Genomic DNA, 21,087 nt, shown 5'->3' on the forward strand with positions numbered 1-21,087 from the left:
AGTTGTTACTGTCTGCTCTGCAGATGAGGAATAGGGGTATTTCTAGATACCTTTCACAAACACCTAAGAACAAAATAACTCTTCTGTCAGTAGGCTTAACTGAAGGCCCACATGTTGTAAAAGTGTCTTAAGGAATTGCCATCTGAAAAAGACTGGAATTCCTCTAAAGTGGCATGTATGTAAAATTTAATATGGAGGTATGTTGGAGATGGAGGCAGAGATTTTTTAAGATCTACTGTTTTTTGTATTAACTTCACATATCAGAAAACAGACATTAACTCCTAAGAAAATCCAGTAGCAAGATGAAAACTGCTCAAAAGCAGAGGTGCTCTGTGCAATTCTCAAAATAGTATTTTCTCCTACATATTAAAGCACGATCCAGTCTGGCTGATTATGAATGGATCACTAATCATTAGACTTATTAACTCTCCTGAATGTTCTTCACAACCATGGGATCAGTTAGAGGGTGCAGGAAGAAAAGTTCCCACCACCTCTCAGTTTCATGAGGTGGGGCTGAAAGAATAGCATTGTTACTGAGCTTCACTGCAGAGCTGGGTCCTGTGTCCCTGCAAAGATGGCATTTGGAAAATACACAATGGCGCAGCACTTGTATCTCAGACAGATGTTCATCACTTTCACACGTAAGATTTTTAAAAATTCACATTAAACCCCATAACAGGATGATAAAGCAGTGATGCCTTAATATCCTGGGATGGAACGCTGTGGTTCTTACCCTGCCGAGAAGATCTCATCCTTTCCAGCCGTATCTCTTGTCCTAAAGTCCTCCTTCCCAAATGCCTCCCTAGGAGCCCTCCTGACCCCGCCGTGCCCGTGGTTATCCCGCCCCGCAGGTGCTCTTCCTACAGACCCAGCGCTACTTAAAGGGCTCACTTCACCAGGCCTTCTCCCTCCAGCCCTCCCGCAGGGCCGTGGCCCCGGCGGGTGAGCAGCGCGGCGGCTCTCGCCTCCCGGGGCACCGCGGGCTGCGATGCCGGCCCTCCACCGCCCCGGGCGCGGCCGCCCCCCGGCGCCGGGACCCCGGGCCTGACCCGCCTCCTCCTCCTCCTTCTCCTCCGGCAGGTGCGGCCCTCCCGGGCCGCCGCTGCGCACTGGGCGGGGCGGGGAAGCTCCTCCTGCTCGGGCACCGGAGCGGCACAGCCGGGACGGCGGCTCTGCGGCGCGGGAGCTGCTCGCCCGCAGCTCGTCCCCCCGCTGCCGTCGGAGCGGAGCGGAGCGGGGCGGAGAGGCGGCACCGCCACCGCCACTGCCGTGCGCGGCCCCGGCACCTGCCCGAGGTGAGCGAGCGGCCGGGCCCGAGGCGGCGCCTCCCGCCCGTGTTACCTAACCGGGACCGGGGCGGGGGGCGGCCGCCGGTCGTGCCCTGCGGCCCCGGCCTCTCGGCACCGTGCGCTGGGGAAGGGGGTCTCTGAGGAGGAAGAGAAGAGGGGGCGGCGAGGGCGAGTGTCTCCGTTGCCAGGGAGACGGGTCAAGCGGCAGCTCCTGCCGCCGGGGCGCCCCCGGGCACCGAGCAGCGCTCCCGCCGGCCGCGGCTCCGCGTAGGAGGCGGCGGGGAGCGGCGGTGGGGGGAGGATGAGCCCGGGTCCGGGGTGGCTCCGGGACGCCGTGAGCCCCGCTCCCCGCGGGGTTGTGCGGGGACGCGCTCCAGGTGCTCAGCTGGCTCTGGAACATGGCTCTGGCGGTGCGGGGCGGCTCGGGACTTGGTGCGAGCCGCGCTCTCGCCTACCCGCACTCCAAGGTACTCGTTTGGCTGACAAAAACCAGCTTCTTGCTCCTCTCCGGCGTTTAAATATGCGAGAGCTCACAGCTGCGAATGATCCAGGCACTCCGATTGCTGGAACATTGTATCTGCAGCCCTCGCAATTGAAAAGGCGCTGCTCAGGTGGTTGTAGCTGATGGTGGGGAGAGATTTGATTCCCGGTAGGAAATTTCCAGTTTGGTCGATCTGGAGCAATTGTACCGAAGAAGCGCGGGGCCCCGCGATGCCGCAGGTTGCTCATTGCTGCCGTTCTCCCAGGCCATGGGTGCCGGTGGATTCCGCCCGTGGAGCGAGCCCGGCTGGTCTGAGCGGGCTCTGAGTGACAGCTGATCCATAGCTGTCACACCAAACACTGGGAAGCAGCGTGCTTGGCACCAGGGACCGCAATGATATGTGAAAGACATGGAATTATGGTTTAAGTCTTGCCACGGGGAAATAAACTACAGACGTTCATCACGGCAAATCGCGTGACTATAGTTTTTAAAGCTTGTCATGAATTTTTCCAGTTTTGTAGGGCTAGGAAAATATCTTACAAACGTTTCAAAGGAAAGTTGGGGTTAGTCTTGTTTGAGTAAATGTTCATGGCAGCATTTGTTTAGTCGTGAAAAGACCAGGAGCAAACCCAGAGGCCACAATCCCGTTAACTGTAGCACATAGGGTAAAGGATTACTGGAGCCCTGCCAATTCCTGTTGATTCTGGGATCTGCCTCCATAAAGCAGTTGGCAGGAGCAAGACTGCTGAGGCGTGTTCAGTTCTTCAGAGTTTTTATCTAAAAACCGTATTTGTTGTTTAAATAGATCCTACAGAAATCCAGTGATGTGCTGAATAAGTAATAGTTACCACAGATGCTTAAAAAGCCACCCGTATATAGCTACTCAGTCACATCTCCTTGTGTTATTCAAGTTTACAGATGATTACAGAGAATTTTTTTCTTTACTTTGAAAGTACTCCAGAAAAACTCCTTTAATCTTTTGTCTGTTTTTCAGACTGTGAATAACTTGACAGCATCTGTAAAGCTGCTTTACAGTTATTATGTACAAGGTACTACACTAGGTATGGGTATTCTCAGAAACTCTTAGAGAATAATAAGCTCTTGATTAGTAGAACACTCAAAATAATGCAGTTGTACCAATTAACCAATCTCTTAAGCACAAGATTTTAAATTTTTTAGGTGTCTACAATGTTTATAAAAATATTGTGTTATACTGTACATAGAAGCAACAAAAGGCCCTGTTAATTTCTGTATAGGCATGCATGGGGAATGTACATTTGTGCAGCTATTGAATTAGCAGATGGGACAAAGACTTTATTCCTAATATGTCAGAAGGGAAGGAAGTTGCCTTGGGATTTCTTTGAAAATGGTCCAGTTAGATTGGCAGGTATACCTTTCATTCAATTCCAAATGAGAGAAAATGCTGTTAGGGAAGAGAATTTTAATAAGGAAATTGAAGTATTCTTTATTTAATACTTTGTAGCTCAGCACAAACCACACAGAAGATGGGATTAACCACTGTTTTTACTGTCAGAAAACAATGGAATATTTCAAAAGTAAAGATGACCATGAAGAAATTTAATTTATGGATATATTTTTATAAAAGTGAGCTTGGAAGTAACTGTGCTTCATACTGACTCTGAACAAATAGTGTAGAATCTTGCCTTGGACAAGGCAGTGAGATTCCCACTGATCTTCTAGTGGAGTTGTAATCTTTCTTCAGTCTTGTCTTCTCTTTAAGACAGGACATGAGTAACTGTGTTTAAGATGGCAACTTCTGTTGAAAAGTCTGTGTATTGTCAATCATGTAAGCAAATTTGACCCAGGATTTGAATTTGAACATACAAAGACATTTTAATAGCATCAAAGGAGATGATTTTGGAGGTTTTTTTTTTTTCCTTTCTTTTTGTTAAGGGGAGCAATAACTTTTGATTTTACAGTAAAGAGAAGTATGGTTAGAAGATCAGTAGCAGATGGAATTTTATGCTTGCATGGGTCATTTCTTCAGTGGGCACTTAGAAAGTAAAGTAAATGCAATTTGAACAGAGAAAATGCTGTGTTCATTTTAAAAAAGACTTTTTTTGCCTGTTTTTGATTCAGAATGTCTTTTGCCTGAAAAGTCAGAAATTGGCATAACAGCTTCTGACACTGATGATCAGCTTCTACAAAGCAGCAAAAAGGAATGTATTCAATAAGAAATTCATGGCATTGCTGTGGTGTTTCTGATCAATACTCTTGACTGGAATATGATGTGCTTAATGGTCAAGAATGACAGTAATTTAATGCCACACTAGCATGGGGAAGTGATGATTATAAATTGAACTAGAAGTCGAAATTGGATTAAGTGAAAAATTAATTTAATCACTTGTGTGAGAACAGATGACAGTTATTGGGAAAAACTAGCAAAACAAAAATATCGTGCAGTATAATTATACTTTCCTAGAGCAACCACATATTTGTCTCATTTTAATTCTTTTATTAAAACAAAAGTAATCCCTTGTATTTCTCATCCATCTAAGACTTTCATATGATACTTGCCAGTGTGTTCTCTGCTCCTAGGACTTCAATTACTCTGACTACTCTGATTGCAGGAAGTGGATGGAATTTTACTTTTGAATTTTTTCTATCTCTCTTCTTTGGAGATAGAAGAACAAATTTTAGCTAAAAGTCTAAGAATTACAAGATTTTCCTAGGAAATTATTGACTTTTTAGAAACCTAATTTTTAATTCTTTTACAGTTTATTCCCCCCACACACAAAAAAACCCAAACCCACCCTCATATTACTAACTGGTAGAAGTAGCTTATCCCCTCAAATTTCTTGAATTATCTGATGCTTATACTTAATAGTGAAAGACAGGATCCTTGACATAGTGATTTCTAAACCCTCACTTATTTGTGTTCTGACTTTGATGGCTTTTTGACTGCTTATGAAATAAAATGAGGTCTCATGCTATGGCATTCTGTGTGCATACTATATTGCATGACTGTGTACTTGTAGATAGGATGCATTTATTTCCAAGAGATTTTTAAAATTTTACTATCAAATTCTGATTGCTGAAAATAAGTAAAGAGTAGAAACCCTTCATAGGGTCTTGTAATTGTTTTAATTATTATTATTATTTTTTAAAATTTTTGTCTAATGTGTGGGTTTTACCCCGACTGAATTTTGGGCTTTGAACAGTTAGAACCTTCACACTGAGAAGAAACATACTTAGGAGACCATTTTTGATGGGCATTCCTGCTAAGCCTGAAGAAAGCAGGAACTAGAGGCCACTCTGGGAGGTAACTTCAAGAGAAGAAAATGAAGCAATTCTCTTGGAGTTTGGCAGTTTAAACTGGGAGACCAGGAGAGCTTTGAAACTCCTGGATCTGGGTGTTCCCATATGGACCAGGCACCCTAAATCTGCATGACCTTTATAGAAAGGGAAATGTCTAATGTAGGCCAGCAAGGAGCTGCGGTAGGTTCTGGGCAGGCGCTAGTCTGTGTTCTAGGTTCTAGAAAAATGTTCTGTCAAGATTTATCAGATGTATTTTAATTGCATTTAAACTACAGAAAAATTTGGACTAAGCCAAGATTCAACACTGAAGTCCATTGCTGGGCTTGCTGTGGACCTGCAGTATTTGTCTTTGTTTCTGGGGCAGGAGTTTTCACAGACGAGGTACCTGGATTAGGAAACCTTTTGTGCTCCTTGCTGTTAGTGGCTGTGAAGTCACTCAGGGCAGATAACCTGTGGGAACTGGGCCAGTACCAGTTTTTTTTTTATGCGCCTACATACACTGCTAGATCTTCGAAATGCAGCACTCCTTTGGCTTGAGGCAAGAAAGATGCTGTTTCAGAAAGTGACATTTCAGTAGTGAATGCTGTACAAATTCCAGTCACACTCATGCCAGTTGGAAGCTGTTGACCTTGGTATTGACAGTCGGTATTTCCCTGTGACAAGAAAGCAATGAAATATGTAACAATTATGAGTAAAATAAATCAGAGGCTTCAGAACATCAGTGATATTTGAGAATGCATGATTTTTTTCCTCGAAGTTAGGTGACTACTCTCTACAGTTATGTAAATTAAGAATTTGTTCTGCCAAAATTTCCGTAGCAATATGCTGTGGCAGTTTAGAAGAGCTTTAAAATTGTAGGGAATGAGCTTTGTAGGGGGATAAATATTGTAAATATTTTGATTTGTCAGTATATGAAAGTTAAGGTTGTTCTCAAGAGTGTCTTTTTCTACAACCATCTGTCTTTGTTTTTCCTGACTGGAATGATACATATAGTGGTGGTATTTGACAGTATAGATGTTGTAATGTTTGCACCTAATTTAATTTTGTGTTTTTCCTGAGTGCTGATATTGTTTAGGATGGATCATAAGATCATGGATTTTTCCCCTCAGCAGTCTAAACTCTTCAATTTTTTTTAACCCCTTGTGCCTCCAGAGTAACCTTTCATTCTAATCTTCGCTAACAAACCAGTTGGATTTACTAGTTTGGATTACAGGGGGGTTTTGTTTTGAAGGTATCAGTGTGATTGAGGTCCACTGTTCTTAAGGTTTGATTTCTGTTCTGTATGATTTCTTTGTTTTTAAAAGTGATTGCTTAAGTGAAAACAGCATTGCTTAGATTAATAACAAATTTTAGAGAAGATGTGAGCAGGCTTATGGCCTTATTATGTCTGAAACATTTTCCATCAGGTTTCATTTCAGGTCAAATAAAGTAAAAGGGCTGCTGCCCTTTGTAAGCTAAACTGTGCCTCTACCTGGCCTATAAAGACAAAACAGATAAAAATATGTAGTTGAAGAAATGTCATCAGGATATGTGGAATGTATATATTTTCCAGGTTTATTTTTGAAGTTTTCTAAAATTGGTCTTATTGGCTTTTTTTCCCCCCCAACAATTACATTTATAAGACAGTGTTAATAATAGTAGTTTTTTCCTGATCTAATACAGATTTTAAAATTGTCTTTAAAGCAATAAGAAGGTTCTCCTTTTGAGGGGATACATCTTCTGTGGTTTTTGCCTTTTCTCTGTTAGTTTTGAAAGCCTCCTTTCAGTCAGTGACCTATATTTTAGTTGCATAGAACAACCAAAAAAAATAAAAAGAAAGAAGTGAGGTGATGTTTTCAGAACAGAGTTGGGACTTTGACTTTAGTGAACTGTGGAGATGAAAACAGAGGTCTCAAGATCAAAGCTGAACTGAAGTGCTGCCTTCTTGTGGGGATAAAAGTACCTGTTTTGTGAGTTTGGTGTATTCCTTAGCTGAACTTTCTTTTTTTCACGTTTTCTGTTTTGGTAGAAAATTCAGACAACAAATAAGAAGGGAGCAGAACTCCTTTTGGCAGGATCTTAGTGCATCAGCACTGTGGAGTGCACTGAAGAGCCATCTCCTGCTGCACTGTGCTTCCCATCCTCAAGGAGTGGAGCCTTTACAGTGAGGTTACAGTGAGGTAACCTCACTGTAAAGGTTACTGCATTTAAGTATCCTGGGCATTTGTGGCAGTCTGTGGTGACTTTTGTGTTTTAATGCAAAAGGGAAAGTAATTGCTTGCAGGGAAAGTGTGTAGGAAATTGAATGATGGCAATGCAAGTGAACTCTTGTCCATTTGCGTTTCATATGTTGCTCCATCCTCCAAACACACAGAATTGCAGAAACTTACATGTTGCCAAAATATAAATAGAAGAACGAGGTATGCTTTGCTTGCTTACTTAGGGAGGATAATTATGAATGGAGGTGAAACAGAAGTAGGAATTCAGCATTAGAGAGCAAGTCAAACTCCAAAATATTTCAGCAGCTGGGGCTGGCTGCCTAATAAAGGAGGAAGCTCTCCTGGACCAGTGTGACTGGGTCCTCAAGTATATATTCAGTTTGAATGATGCCATTTCTGTTTTTTTTTTTTGTTTGTTTGTTTGCTTGTTTGTTTTCTTTTTATTAGATTTGTTCAATTTCTTTAAGACCTTCTGATCAGGTCCATCATACATAATGGCATCAGATTCCATGGTTCACGTCTTTGGATGGAAATGACATAAGATGAGAACAAGTCTTACAAAATTAGTGGAGTTCCTATTCCTTGCGGCTGTTTGCATTTCCCCAGTGTAATATATGATTTAGAATAAATTTGTGCTTGGGATTAAAAAATACAGTATCCTTCTAAATGGAACCAAGTGATGGGAAAGAGCAATATACACAGGATGAATTCCTGTCTCTAAAGATGGTTATTCTGAAGGATTATTCTGTCTAGAAGATATGCATTGAATGATAAGATGAATAGTCATCACCAGAACAAGATATTCAAAGGGATTACCTTCTAACAGGATTTCAGCAGAGTATCCTGGGAAAACCTCAGTTTAGAAGAATCACAAGAAAAGAACATGCATGAATATGTGAAAAAAGTAACAGGAAAACCCTCTAGAATCCCACCAAGTCTGAAAACCGTATAAAAGAAACCCTGTTTTCTCCAAGTGAAGACCCTGAAACCAGCCCCCTGTGAACTGCCAGGGGTATGGAGCTGCACAGTCTGGACCCAGTTCACCCAGCACCGATTGCCTAACTCAGTGCTGATTTGCTTGAGGCTTTTACAATTTTACTTTGATTTGTTTTAATAAATTCCTTTTATTATTAAATTAACTGATTCATTTATAACACCAGGATTCCAAATCTACTGTAGTGCAACTACCTTAAAGGCTGGAAAGCTGCTAGACAGGCTGTTTGAATTTACTGTCTTTGCTGATTAGAACTAACTCTTGCACTATGGACTTGCATTGATTTTTAGTGGTGTTACTGGTTAGGTGAAGAGAGTTAAGGCTCTAGTAGCAGAACCTTGTCAGTTGTAATTTGTAGCAGTTTAAGACAAAAACACCTCCAGCTTTCCACCTCCCTCTACATGTGCTGCTGAGCTGGAGGAGTAGAGCAAATGCCTGCATTTTGTCTGGTTGTAGGCACTGTTGTGGGATGTCAGTATGGGTTTGTACCATTACACCAGTGGCAACGCAAGTGTCACCTGTGCACTGAGGCAATAATATTTGGCAGAGCATGGGGCATGCCGGAGAAGGGGAGTCAAAGCATCTTCAGTAGCATAGGCTGATTCTGTGAATTACACATTATGTTTCTACATTTTGTCCTGTGAGTGTTGAAAATGGTTGTGGGAAACCCAACGAGTGAATTTCCATAGGCTGTGTCTTTAGTTCCTAATATATTTATTCTTTGGCCCTGGTAGTGAGGGAGATTACTGTGTGATCATCAATTAGTCCATAGCAAACCAGATCAGGCCCTGAACACCTAAAAGGAGTAGGAAAAAATGTGGTGATATGGCTACAGGGATCTAAAGATAGAAGAAAGAAGGGTGGTATTCTGCTGTTTGTTTGGGATTTTGTGACTTTGTTGTTGTTGGTTTTGTTTTGGGGTTTTGGGGTTTTTGGGTTTTTTTGTTTTTTTTTTTTTTTTTTTTTTTTTTTTTTTTTTTCCTGAGCTAGTTGGTATAGTCTGTGGGAGGAAAGAAGAAAGTGCGAATAGAAGTGTTTCTTTTTCTTAGAGCTGGAGAAGGCACAGAAGTATAAACACTTGTCCAGTCTTTTTATAATTCAACTTCTGCTCCTAATTAAAGACCAGAGATTAAAAAAATATTTAGTATCTTAATTTTAGGTATTTTTTCCTTGAAACAGAAATTTTTCTCCAAGTGAAGAAAAGTTGTGTCTCACACTAAGGAGGGCTAGGGAATGGTTGAACAAAATCTTCAGCTGTAAATTCAGAACCTTCTATTTGAAGGGGATAAAAGCCCCTCTATCTGTTGTCAACTGAGGTTATTTTCCATCTCTTTATCTCTATTACACACATTTGAAAGCTGTCAGAAGAGCCAGACTTTATCAGAAAATCCCATCTAATGGGTTTATGACACCTTATGCATCTTGTTTTGACACAATATGTTCTGCAGCTGTACTGGCTTGAGGTACTCCTGATTCCTCTGCCCTTCTGCTGCATCTTGTTGCTCATGTGCTTTGCTGGTATCACTGTTTGTGAAAGGTTATTGGGGATTGGATCACCAGCATGTCTCTTAGAGCTTTAAGAAAAAATAAAAAACCTTCCCCTAAAAATTAAAAAGCATCCTCACAGAAGTCTCTCTTACACTCTTAAACCAGGTCAGGCAAAAGAAGGAAGTATAGAAGCCAGCACTGCTGCTGAACTTGTACCCATTCTGTCTTGAAAGAAGAGAAAGTTGCTTTGACCTGTGATGAATATATGCAGACTGGAGAAAGGCATGTAGACTGTGTTTAGTTTTCTTTCATATAGTTGGGGGTAAAAGGTGTTAAAACAGTGGGTTTATTTAGCAATTTCTGGCACTGATTTGTTGTAAGCAAATGTTTACACTGCAGCTTGCCATAAATAAACAGAAGGGTGTTTGGAAACCCTGACCAGCTTTTGTGTAGGAGAGAGCAGTCATAACAAACTGGTTCTGTGAGAAACTGAAAACAAATAAAAGATGGGCTGTTATTCATTCTTTGCAAAGGCAAAAGAGACTGTGAACAAAGGAAGCAAGTAATTTTCAAATATTGAAAAACATTGTTTGGGAACCTGGAATAAATTTCAGTAACATTTAATGGTCTCCTGTTTTCAGTCTTCAGAAAATCTAAAGAAAAGAAGGGCAAATAATTTTAACGAACTCCAGCCTCAGAGAAGGGTGAAAATCTTCAGCTGCATTCAATACTGCTGTGAGTGTTTTGTATCTCTCCAAGATATTTTCAAGAACATTTGCTACCTGTTTCTCAATATTAACAATCTTGCAGTCACTTAAAATGCTGTAGTTAACTAAAGAAAAGAATTCTTTCAAAAATCCCCTCACAAGCCTTTTCCCACAAGGAAAGCTCTTCTTCTAGTACTTAATGAGATTATTACCTACTACACGGAATTTAAAGAATTTATTTTCCTTACTATTTTGTGTTCCTGGGTTTTTTTTATTTTAACATTACAGTATAAAGAAACAGGTAGGCAATAGGGCTTTTCCAGTTGGGTGGCTGAAGGATCCATTTATGGTTTTTTAAGTAGTTAAATGGTACCAAACCCCAAAATCAATATTCTGTTTTTATTTTATACACATAGTTTTTGTGATTGAGTAATATCCAAGTATCTTAGTAGCTGAAAACTCATATTGACCTTTTTGCAAATTTTTGTAGCAAAGAATCTCTAGCCTTAAAAGATAGACTAGCTCAGACTTGGAATGGTAATAAAAATCATGGCTAAGGCTGAACCTTTTTCTTATTTATTTCCTGTGTGGAATTGAAATGTGTCTTCAGCAATCTTAGGGTCTTCACAAAGAATCTCTTGCTTGTAGGATTCCACTGGAGCCAAGTAGGCAGGAAAATTTTATTAATAGCTCAAATGTCTTTGTGACTGTGATGGTAAGAAAAAGAAATGTGTTTTACAGAAGAGATGAAACCTTCTACATAAAATGCCATTAGGGCATACAAGTTGACTATGCTGTGTAGAGATACCCAGTAAGCTCTGAACAAATTGGTAAAATATGTAGGAACACTGTTTGTGGTGTAGTATTTTGTGTGAGTAATGTGTTAGAAATTACTTGTACTATCACATCTGCAGGTCTCTGCATTGGGCTATGCTGAATACAGGTGAGGTGGTGATCCCTTGGGAACTGCAGGTCAGTGAACTCCAGTCCAGATTCAGAAATTTTATTCTCTCTCTCTGTGAGAAATAGATTTCAAAGACCACACTTAGGTGCTAATAAGCTGAGGAAACGATAGAATCCTAATAGTATTGCTGCATCAGACTTTGATTCATCTTTGAGAAGGTTTGTATTGCCAGTAGCATTACTAAAGGAATTTAGATAGAACATAGATAGATTTTAGTTCTAGTTACTCTGCAGATTATATTCTTTCTCTCCTGAAAATGGATGGCAAAAGCCTTAATTTGGTTATCTTGAAATTGGTATAAATACAGAAGGAAAAGCTTGCATCTGTTTTTCAAATATAACCAAGAGTTAGCCAGAGAGCAAGCTTGTGGTGAAGCCAGTCCTAGTGGTGATGCAAGAGCTTCTATATGCTCAGTGACTTACAATACTGTCAGATCTACAGGTTAAAGTGCTTTCAAGGTGGGGAGAGAGCTTTCAGGTTTCATTTATTTATTTATTTATCGGAGCTCAGTTGTCTCCTAATTAGATGGGGGTGACTGTAGTGTTGAATAACTAAGGTAAATGAATAAACCTGGCTGAAGTAGTCCTGCAATTCTTGGCTGCATTCAGCACCTTACTGTCCAAGGATGGAAAAGAAGCAGTGAATGTGTACTTAGAGTGCTGGATCATGTACAATGCAATGGTTCAGTTCCTTGGCAAGGTGAGGAGCAGTCTGTCCCCTGCAAACTCTCTGATTCAAATCCAGCTTCTTGTGTGTGTGCCATTTGGTAAAGAGAAATCGAGCACAATTTAATTATCCTTTTAGTCCTTGGATGTATCTGCAGTATCCTTGGGCTCAGCCATTGGAGGGACGGAGTGGGTGCTTCAGGCCATTTTATGCCAGTCAGCATTTTTTGGATCAGTGTGTCTGTTTCCAGCTCAAGACACTGATGAATAGCTTCTACTTCTTATATCATTGAACGACTTTTAATCTTAGCACTGTCATTCTCAAGAATTCAAAGTCTAAAAGTCAGTTCCCGGACATCAGTAATCACATTTATTCAGACATTCCCCGGTAGGAATCATAAACCTGGTGGTTGATTATAATCTGTTTTCAAGATTCTCTCAGTAATCTCTAGCCCTATAAACTTTATTCTTTTTTGTGAGGTGAGAGATTCAGGTACAGTTTTATTCTAGAAGATACATTTGGTGACAGGGAAGGAAACCACCATGATTGGTTTATTTTGGCTATTTCATACCTTAAAATGTGTTTATTTTCTGATCATGGCTTACCTGTGATTGCAACAAGACTATTCTCTAGTGTTAGAGCCTGAGTTAGCATTTTTCTTCCTAAATCAGTCTGTGTCTAATTTTGATTGAGAAACTCAGTGGATATTAGGGATCCTGCTGTCCTGTTGAGTCTTCTAGACGTGTACTAACAGTAATGTATTTAAATTTTATTATTTGCTGTGTGGTCCAAATGTAAAAGCAAGCTAGATAGCTTCCACATGGGTTAGAGGCTGGGAATCTAAACTAATGAAAAAGTAGCTGGACTAAAAATAATGTGGAAGTGTTCTGATACAGCATATAAGTCAGAATAATATAGGAAAATACAGTAAATCAGATTTCTCCCAAGCAAGTTAACTTTTTGAAATTTTGCCAAGTGTCTAGTATAAAATAATATTGTTTTGTTGGACATAGGCAGTTTAATTTTATCACCATTCTTTTGCAGAGTTGGCTGTCCCTTTTATGTCAGCAAATGTTGCTTTTGCTTGTTTAAAAGTTCATAGCAGCTGGAATCAAATGCTTTACTCTCAAACAGGAGTGATTATTCAGAAGTTAATCTCTGATCCTGCTGGTATCAGCAATATTTAATGTCTTTTAAATAATTAAAAATGCTAATGCGAGATCTTGTAGATAAAGTGCATAGTTAAAGCAATTAACAGCATAAGATCTAGTCAAATTAATTGTTTGATGAAAGTTCTCTTCCACTACCAAAAAATCCCAAACCAGCCAACACTGAAGTGACTACCCCCCACCCAAACCTGTGTAATACAAGCTTGATAACTCCATGCTCTGCGAAAAAGATTGTGGAGCCTTTCAATTTTAGTTAGAGCTTTGACTTCTTTGAGTACTTTAATAACATTTTTAGGAATGAAGGGACTATTTTGGCCTTACACATGTCCATGAAGAAGGGATTTGGAGGAAGAGCCTCACTTCAAGGCTCTCTTGTAGAGTTTTGTTGCTACCATATCCAGGAAAATATTGATTTTTTACTGAGATATGATACTAACAGTAATTGGCCACTGTTGTCCCTTTGATGATTCATGGTTTCCTTTTGTTTTGATTTTCTTCTCTACCTGGCAGTGTAGTTTTGATGGAGATGTCCGCTGTGGCCTCTAGGAGCAGTGGCTTTCCTAGACATCATAGGTAGCAGAATTATCTTTTCAGAAGCTTCGTAGTGGAACTCAATTCTGATACATTCTAATTTGTTGCCTTAACTTTTGATTATCAGAAGCATTATGTTTAAAAGCAAATGTTTTATTGATTGTTTGAAATTTATTCAAGATGCTTTAAATTGCTTGGATTTTTTTTGGTTGATGACCATCTGTTGGAAAACTTTGAAAATACCCTCACTGAAGTTTAGTTAAAGAAAATAAATTCTTTTGCTCTTTGTCAGAGGTCATCCAGGGCTCAGCTTACTCTCTGAAATAGGAATATCTAGTGCCACTTGAGGTACTGATGCAGAAGGGACTGAATATCCTGTGTCCTATGTCATCTTTCTCATCACGCCAGGAAGATGCCTTAGATACTCTACAGGGTCTGAAATAACAGTAAATGTTTGTATATTATCAACTGAATTCAAGTCTCATTTGAATTTAATTGGATTTTTTTTTATAAAGTGCATGCTTATATTGCTTAAAAATATTATTTTTGGTTATCAAGTGAAATAATCATCACACTTCATATGAACAGTAATTGCACATATATTGCTACCAAATTTTCCTATCTTAAAAAAAAACCTGCTTGCTTATGACAAAGAAGTATTTAGTGCCGCACACATTTGGTTTGAATTGCTATTATTTCTAGACAGGAGTTTAAAGGATTTCTAGGCAGTTTCAATAAATGGAAAAGACTGAAACTCATCAATGTGCCCTACTTGGACACATGATACAGATCTGGAGGCATGTGTATTTGCTATGGTTTTGATAGTTTCCCCCTTTTGCCCCTTCTGTTTCCTTTTATGAGATAAAATGTCTTCAAGAAGGTTGGAATGTGGAATAAATAGGTCATATGGGACTAATATGCTCTTGCATGCAGTGCAGTGCATTCGTAGTCTTCTCAGCTGTACCACAGAGAATCACACAAAGCACAGAATTGTCGAGGTTGGAAAGGACCTCTTGACATAATTTAGTCAAAGCCCCCTATTTAAGCAGGATCAGCTAGATCAGATTGTCCAGGATGGTGTCCAGAGCTGTTGTGAATATCTCTATGAATGAAGACTCTGCAAGCTCTTTGGATAAGCTCTTCTGATTCTTTTATTTGCTTTCTTCTCAATCTGATGGTTTTGTCACACACACATTTTAGCCCAGGATCTTCCCTGCCCTTGTCTCTTTGTCTTTCTTCTGTGTGCTTTCACAATCTGCTCTCCTGAGCATTCAGTCTTCTTGTCCATCAATTAGAATTATTCCCTGATGACTTTTTGCTTCTCTTCCTATGATTGCACTGTAGAAAAAGACATGCTTTCTATTCTATTTTCTCAGATATCAATCTGATTTTGGTATTGTGTACTATTCCACTGTTTCCCCATCCCTTTGCAAAAGAGGAAACCCAGAAATAACTAGCAGGTCTTCATCACCAGCTTACTCCATGCAGTTTTTGTTTCCTCTTCCTACTTCTTTCCCTCTTGGCCTCATCAAAATGTGTTTCATTATCAAGGTGAATCACACTACCCAATTTGCTTAAAGCTATCAGAAATCTTTTGATGCCCATTTCTCTTAACAGAAAGGTGCTTGCAAATATTTTTGTCCTCTTAGATTGAAGAGTGGAGGAAGAGTCCATAAGCCAATTATGTGTCTAGTTCTGGGGTCCTCAACACAAGGAATGGTGACTTGTTAGAAAGAGTCCAGGGAAGGGTCACAAACATGGTCAGAGGGCTGGAGCACCTTTCCTGCAGAGACAGGCTGAAACAGTTGGGATTGTTCAACCTGGAGAACAACTTGGAGCATGGCCTCACAGTGGCCTTAGAGTAAGGGGCCTTATAAAACAGGAGGGAGACTGACTTACACAGGTAATGATAGGAGAAGGGGAATGGTTTTACAGGGTTTAGGTTAGATGCCAGGGAGCAATTCTTTATTCAAAGGCCCAAGAGGTACTGGAACAGGTTGCCCAAAGAAACTGTGGATGCTCCATTCCTGAAAGAGTTCAAGGTCAGGTTGAACGGGACTTTGGTCTAGTGGACCCTGCCCATGGGAGGTGGGGTTGGAACTAGATGATCTTTAAGGGCCCTTCTAACTCAATCCATTCTGTAATTCTTTGATTCTGTACAGGGTAAAACTGACAGGGATTTTAGTGATCAGTTACTTTATGACTTGAATATTTTTCCAAAATAGAAACATGGAGGTCAGTAGCCTGTTGTAGTGTTTTGATGTTTATAGAACTGCTGTTTAGTTGTATTTTTATGTACAGACATTTTCCCCCTCTGATTCCTGGCTTTGAAAGCACCTACTGGACACAATACAAGTATTTTATGTTATTGTAATTATGCTGTAAGGGAGGGAAAACCCTCTCTTTGAAATACTGTCACTGTCCTGAAAGTACAAGTTATATTGAAATATAGTTCTGCCACCCTGTGGCTACTGAAGGCCATTCTTAGAAAGTACATGTTTACTTACCTGCTGGTAGTCAGAGCCTTTTATTTTTAACTTCATTAATGCAATTGCAGGTCCCATAGAGATGTATAAACTCTCTGTGATTTTATTGAAATATATAAATAGTTGTTCACTGGAAATGCTATGTAGACACGTAACTGATCACCTCAATTATGCAAGACTATATGCTAATAAGAAATCACACTTTTGTTAATATTTTATGTGTTTTTTAATGTTTTGTTCTTAAATATGAAAAGTTCATGTGGCCCAATTGTCAAGATTGTAGACTACAGTACAGTATATTCCTATCTGGTGTAGTCTATATGCAGATTTGAAGTAGTTTAAAAAACATGTTTATGTATTTTTGACTCTTAATCTCTAGGAAAGAATAATTGTTGTGTTCAATAAAAGCATCTTGATGGTTGTGAAAGTTAAAAATCTAAGACATATGTGAATGAGGCCCTGGTGAAGTTGACACCATTTCCGTCCACACCTTGCTATTGTATGTCCCTTTCCATGTTTGTTTCTAAAGTTATCAGGAGAAATAATTATGATCTTTCTATTGCATTACATTATAAAACATTCTGACTTGATTTAGAGAAGCCTTCCACATTTGTGGACCTATTAGAGCAGATCCAGAGGAGGGCCACAAAGATGATTAGAAGGATGGAGCACCTTTCCAATGAAGACATGCTGTGAGCTGGAGCTGTTCAGCAATAAGACAAAGCTCTGGGAGACCTTCCAGCAGCCTTCCAATACCTAAACGGGGCTTGTATGAAGGTGAGAGAGGGGCTTCTTACAAGAGTGTGTAGTGACAGGGCAAGGTACAAGGGGCAAAAGGTTTAAAACTGCAAGAGAGCAGATTTAAATTAGATGTTAAGAAGAAATTCTTTGCTCAGAGGGTGGTGAAGCACTGGAACAGGTTGCCCAGAGAAGTTCTGGTTGCCCCATGCCTGGAAGTGTTCAAGGCCAGGTTGGATGGGGCCCTGAGCAAACTGGTCTAGAGAGTGGCGTCCTTGTCCATGGCAGGTGGTTGGGACCTAGGTGATCTTTAAGGTCTCTTCCAACCAAAACCTTTCTATGATTTTGCAACAAGCTTGACAAATTTTATAAAACAATAAGTTTAGACTTGAAGAACAGGGTTCTTTGTTTTTTTTAATCCAATGAAAATGCAAATCAAATTCCAAAATAACATGCAGTTACAAACTACTAAAGTCGCCCTGTCTTTTATTTTCTTTTTATGACGTCTAGAGGAAAAAATCTTGAAAGCATAGTTTTGCAAAGTAACAGAGATTTTCATTTATGCCAGCAGCAGAATGCCTTAAAACTGACCAGAGACCTTTTGACTTGTCTCTTATAACAACAGTGAGCTCAGTGTATGGATTAGATACTTCATTTTGAGATTGTTTTGCATATTTGTTGCCTATCTTTCAGAAAGATGAGAAAATAAGTTCATAGAAAAATAGAATAGTTTGGGTTGGAAGAGACCCTTGAAGGTGATCTTGTCCAGTCTTCTGCCATGAGCTGAGATTTCTTCAATGAGATCAGGATCAAGTCGTAATATTGTTCTCCCAGCCATGATTAATGAATCTGCTGGAAGTTATGTCCTACTCCTTTGAGCAGGTGAGTAATTAGTTTCGTAGCTTAAATGGCAGCTAATAATGAGTGCTCTGAAAAGCTAAGATGATAGTGCATGAAGGTGTGTTACTACAGTTGTATAAAACTGTTATCTTTTTTTGAATGAAATAAGTGAAACTTTGTGCACACATCCTGGAAGGAAATCTTGTCTTCAAAATCATCAGACTTCATCTCTGTAGTTTTCAGTTGGGTTACATGATTATCTATGGTTTTATCACTGGAATGCAACAACCTCTTTCTCAGGTGGTAGTTTAGATAATATATGCCTTAAGTTGCACAGATGACCACGAGCCTAGCTTTTTATTTATCTGAATGTATATTCAGAAGAAAATCTTCTGAAAGCTGATATATTGAGATATATCTTCTTTGTAGCATTATATCTTCTATATAAGGCATAAAGATGTTCTACTCATACAGCCTTTAACCCTGGTTTTTCATTTTATATTTTTGTGGTTTAAGATCTTAATTATTCTGTGAAGTCAGATGGTAATTTGGTAGAAATAGAAAATAAACCTCATTATTCTAATTGACTATAGCTGATGGCCTGAAGATGGCAATGACCTTACCATTCTCACAAGAAAATAGTTTGTAATTAATCAGAAGACTGTAACAGTTTGAATTTTTTGTGGTTTTATTTTATATTTATTTTGCTGAATTTTTTCTTGAGGTGTTTTTACTGACTTTTGTTTTCCCAAACAAGTCACAGTTTTCAATTTTTTTATTCCCTTAATTTTGTAATTTATATTAAATCTAAGGGGTACTATTAAAGCTTTTTCTTCAAATTCACTGTATTGAGGCACTAAATTAGTTGACCAACTTGTGTTTGAGCTGAGTGATGATTTCACTGACAACATTGGGTAGTGGCAGAGTTTTTCTTACACTTGACATTCTTGAACAGTTTTAATGGAATGAGAGAAATAGGTCAATTCTCAAAGATCTCAATGAAAAGAGGAAAAAATTTTGTCTCCCAGGCATATGGGAAAACTCTGTTAATATACTCGGAAGAGCAGGTTTGCAGTCAAACCTTAAGTCTGTTTCCAAGTGTTTTCCTTTTGACAAATTAATTTGGCAGAGATGTGATTTAAAAAAGTAGAAGATAATGCCTTTTATTTTCTGTGAATTAAAACCCCATAGTTTTGTTTCTGAAGAGACTCTTTCTTTGAGAGAAGGTGAAGTATAGCCTGAAAGGATGATTTATTTTGACTTACTAAAACCACAGGCAGAAGCAGAAGCTTTTGTGAATAAGGAGCCAAGCTAGAATAGAAAATGCCATGGCTAAATCTTAATGGTCTAGTTTTGTATCCATAGCAGCCTCTCTCAGGATGTGCTATGATGCCATTCTGGAATGAAATTAATATAGTGTACTTCTGTTAGCTTTTCCATGTTGTATTTTCTTTTTTTTTTTTTTTTTTAAAGGCCAATTTAAACCAGATATTTGGAACTGTCAAAGTGAAAATACAATTTCATTGCATACAAATGCTTTATCTTCACGACTTATCCAGTTGGTTCAAAATTTTAGTTTTTTGCAGGAAATAGCTCATGATCCCTTCACTTTGTCCATGCATCTAGCTTGAAGTGGTGTGGGTTTAAATGGAAGTGTTTTTCAATACTTCAAATACACACTTGGAAAAAGAGTGACTTGAGGGAAAGAAGATAACTAATTAAAGATAACTGCTTGAAAATGCAAAGTATCTTTTAAATTATTTATATATTCAGTATTTTTAGTCTTTTTAACCAGTTCTTGGGCATATGAATTTTAATAAATTTCTATGTAAAATAGTTTGGCACACAGCAGATTTAATGTAATTTTGAGTTATTGTTTTCCAACATAACAACAGTCATAATTAAGAATGTTAGTAAATATATCAAAATGAAATATTGCTATTTGAAAAGATACATTATATATACTCAGAGAAATGAAAAAAAACCCCACATTTAATGTGATGTTTTATGAATCAACAGCTTTTTATGGTTACTGACAAGTGAAATGAAGTCTCAGAATGTAACTAAAAGCTACCTATGTGAAATGGGATTAAAATTTGTGCTTAAATACTCAGAGTTTGACTACATGGTTTGAGTGAGTTAAAATTAATTACTTGAAATATATTCTTGATAAGCAGCATTGTTTTAAGTAAAGTGGTAATTGATAAATGAGTAGCTTCCCCAATTCAAAGTAAAAATTTAAAGAAGAAATTAGAGGGCTTTTCATACATTGGAGGACTTTAAAGGCAGACCAGTACTTAACTAATGCTGTACCATTTTGTGAAGTTTAGTGGTAAACAGAAGATCAGCAAGTTTATTTGTGATCAACTAGCTGAAAGGTGCCTTAAGTGGTCCCAGTGTAAAGGACCCCACAGCTCCCAAAGTCTCAGTGCATCCTGCATTGAGATGTGTAACAGATGTCCCCAGAGAGGCAGGTCAGTCTCCTGTCACTCTGAGTGCCTCTGAAGCAGCGGGGGCCATTGTGAGGAGCTCAGCAGTGGCTCCTTGAAGACATCCCCAAGGGTTTTTGGCTCTTCTACCTCTCTCCAAATGTGGATCATCATAAGAGCAGAAATTGCATCTGGCTGCAGTGAAGATTTATGTGTTGGCTGCCTGCACATCAGTGAACAGTTTGAAAGATATTTAGCTCAAATTTTGTGTTGCAGCTTTTCACGGTTAAACTATTCTCTTTATGGGATAAAAGACATCAAATGCTCTGTAATTTTCCACCCTGTCTTTTAAAGGGATTCTGATCCTGGCCTTGTTTGCAAGAAAACATTTCTTCTGTCTACAAAAGCATCTTTTAGCATCTCTTGAATCTTGTATTAAGCTGAACTGTGTGACGTGGTAGTTGCCTTTGTTTCACTTTGATTTTTCTCACTTTTTTATTAGTCAGTCTCACCAAATATCTGAGGAGGGCAGAGTCTCACCTCTTCCACCACAGCACAATGTGTTACCTAGAACCTTGGAGGCAGTCAAGTGGGGTTTTTCTGACTCCTACATAGGTAATAGAACTCTTGCTTTCCCCTAAACCTAGGCTGGGACTCAAAGGATGGGAGTGGGATAGTTTCATAACTCCTGCCTAAGAAGTAATTACCTTAGTAAAGAAAAGAGTACAAGCTTTTTATCCAGTGCTATTTTATTTTTGTACACATATAAAATCAGGATTTAAAAATAATTTAATTTTTGACATAACAGAAATAATGCTTATAAAATGT

At 39.1% G+C, this 21,087-nt stretch overlaps 1 protein-coding gene across 16 annotated transcripts in view; it reads left to right on the forward strand.

Annotated features, from left to right (window-relative positions):
* Window positions 1-1,123: 1,123 nt before the first annotated feature.
* Window positions 1,124-21,087, forward strand: part of KLHL32 (kelch like family member 32) — a 116,888-nt gene continuing 96,924 nt past the window's right edge. For 12 of the 16 annotated variants that reach the window (XM_072926677.1, XM_072926684.1, XM_072926682.1 and 9 more), the window contains exon 1: window positions 1,124-1,295. The gene's annotated coding sequence lies outside the window, so the exon portion shown is untranslated. Of the gene's footprint in view, window positions 1,296-17,683; window positions 17,873-20,761; window positions 20,875-21,087 lie in introns of all 16 variants that reach the window. The other 4 variants (XM_072926679.1, XM_072926681.1, XM_072926678.1 and 1 more) reach the window with 2 other exon arrangements.

The sequence above is a fragment of the Taeniopygia guttata genome, chromosome 3, assembly GCF_048771995.1.
Source record: "Taeniopygia guttata chromosome 3, bTaeGut7.mat, whole genome shotgun sequence".
NCBI classification, from domain to species: domain Eukaryota; kingdom Metazoa; phylum Chordata; class Aves; order Passeriformes; family Estrildidae; genus Taeniopygia; species Taeniopygia guttata.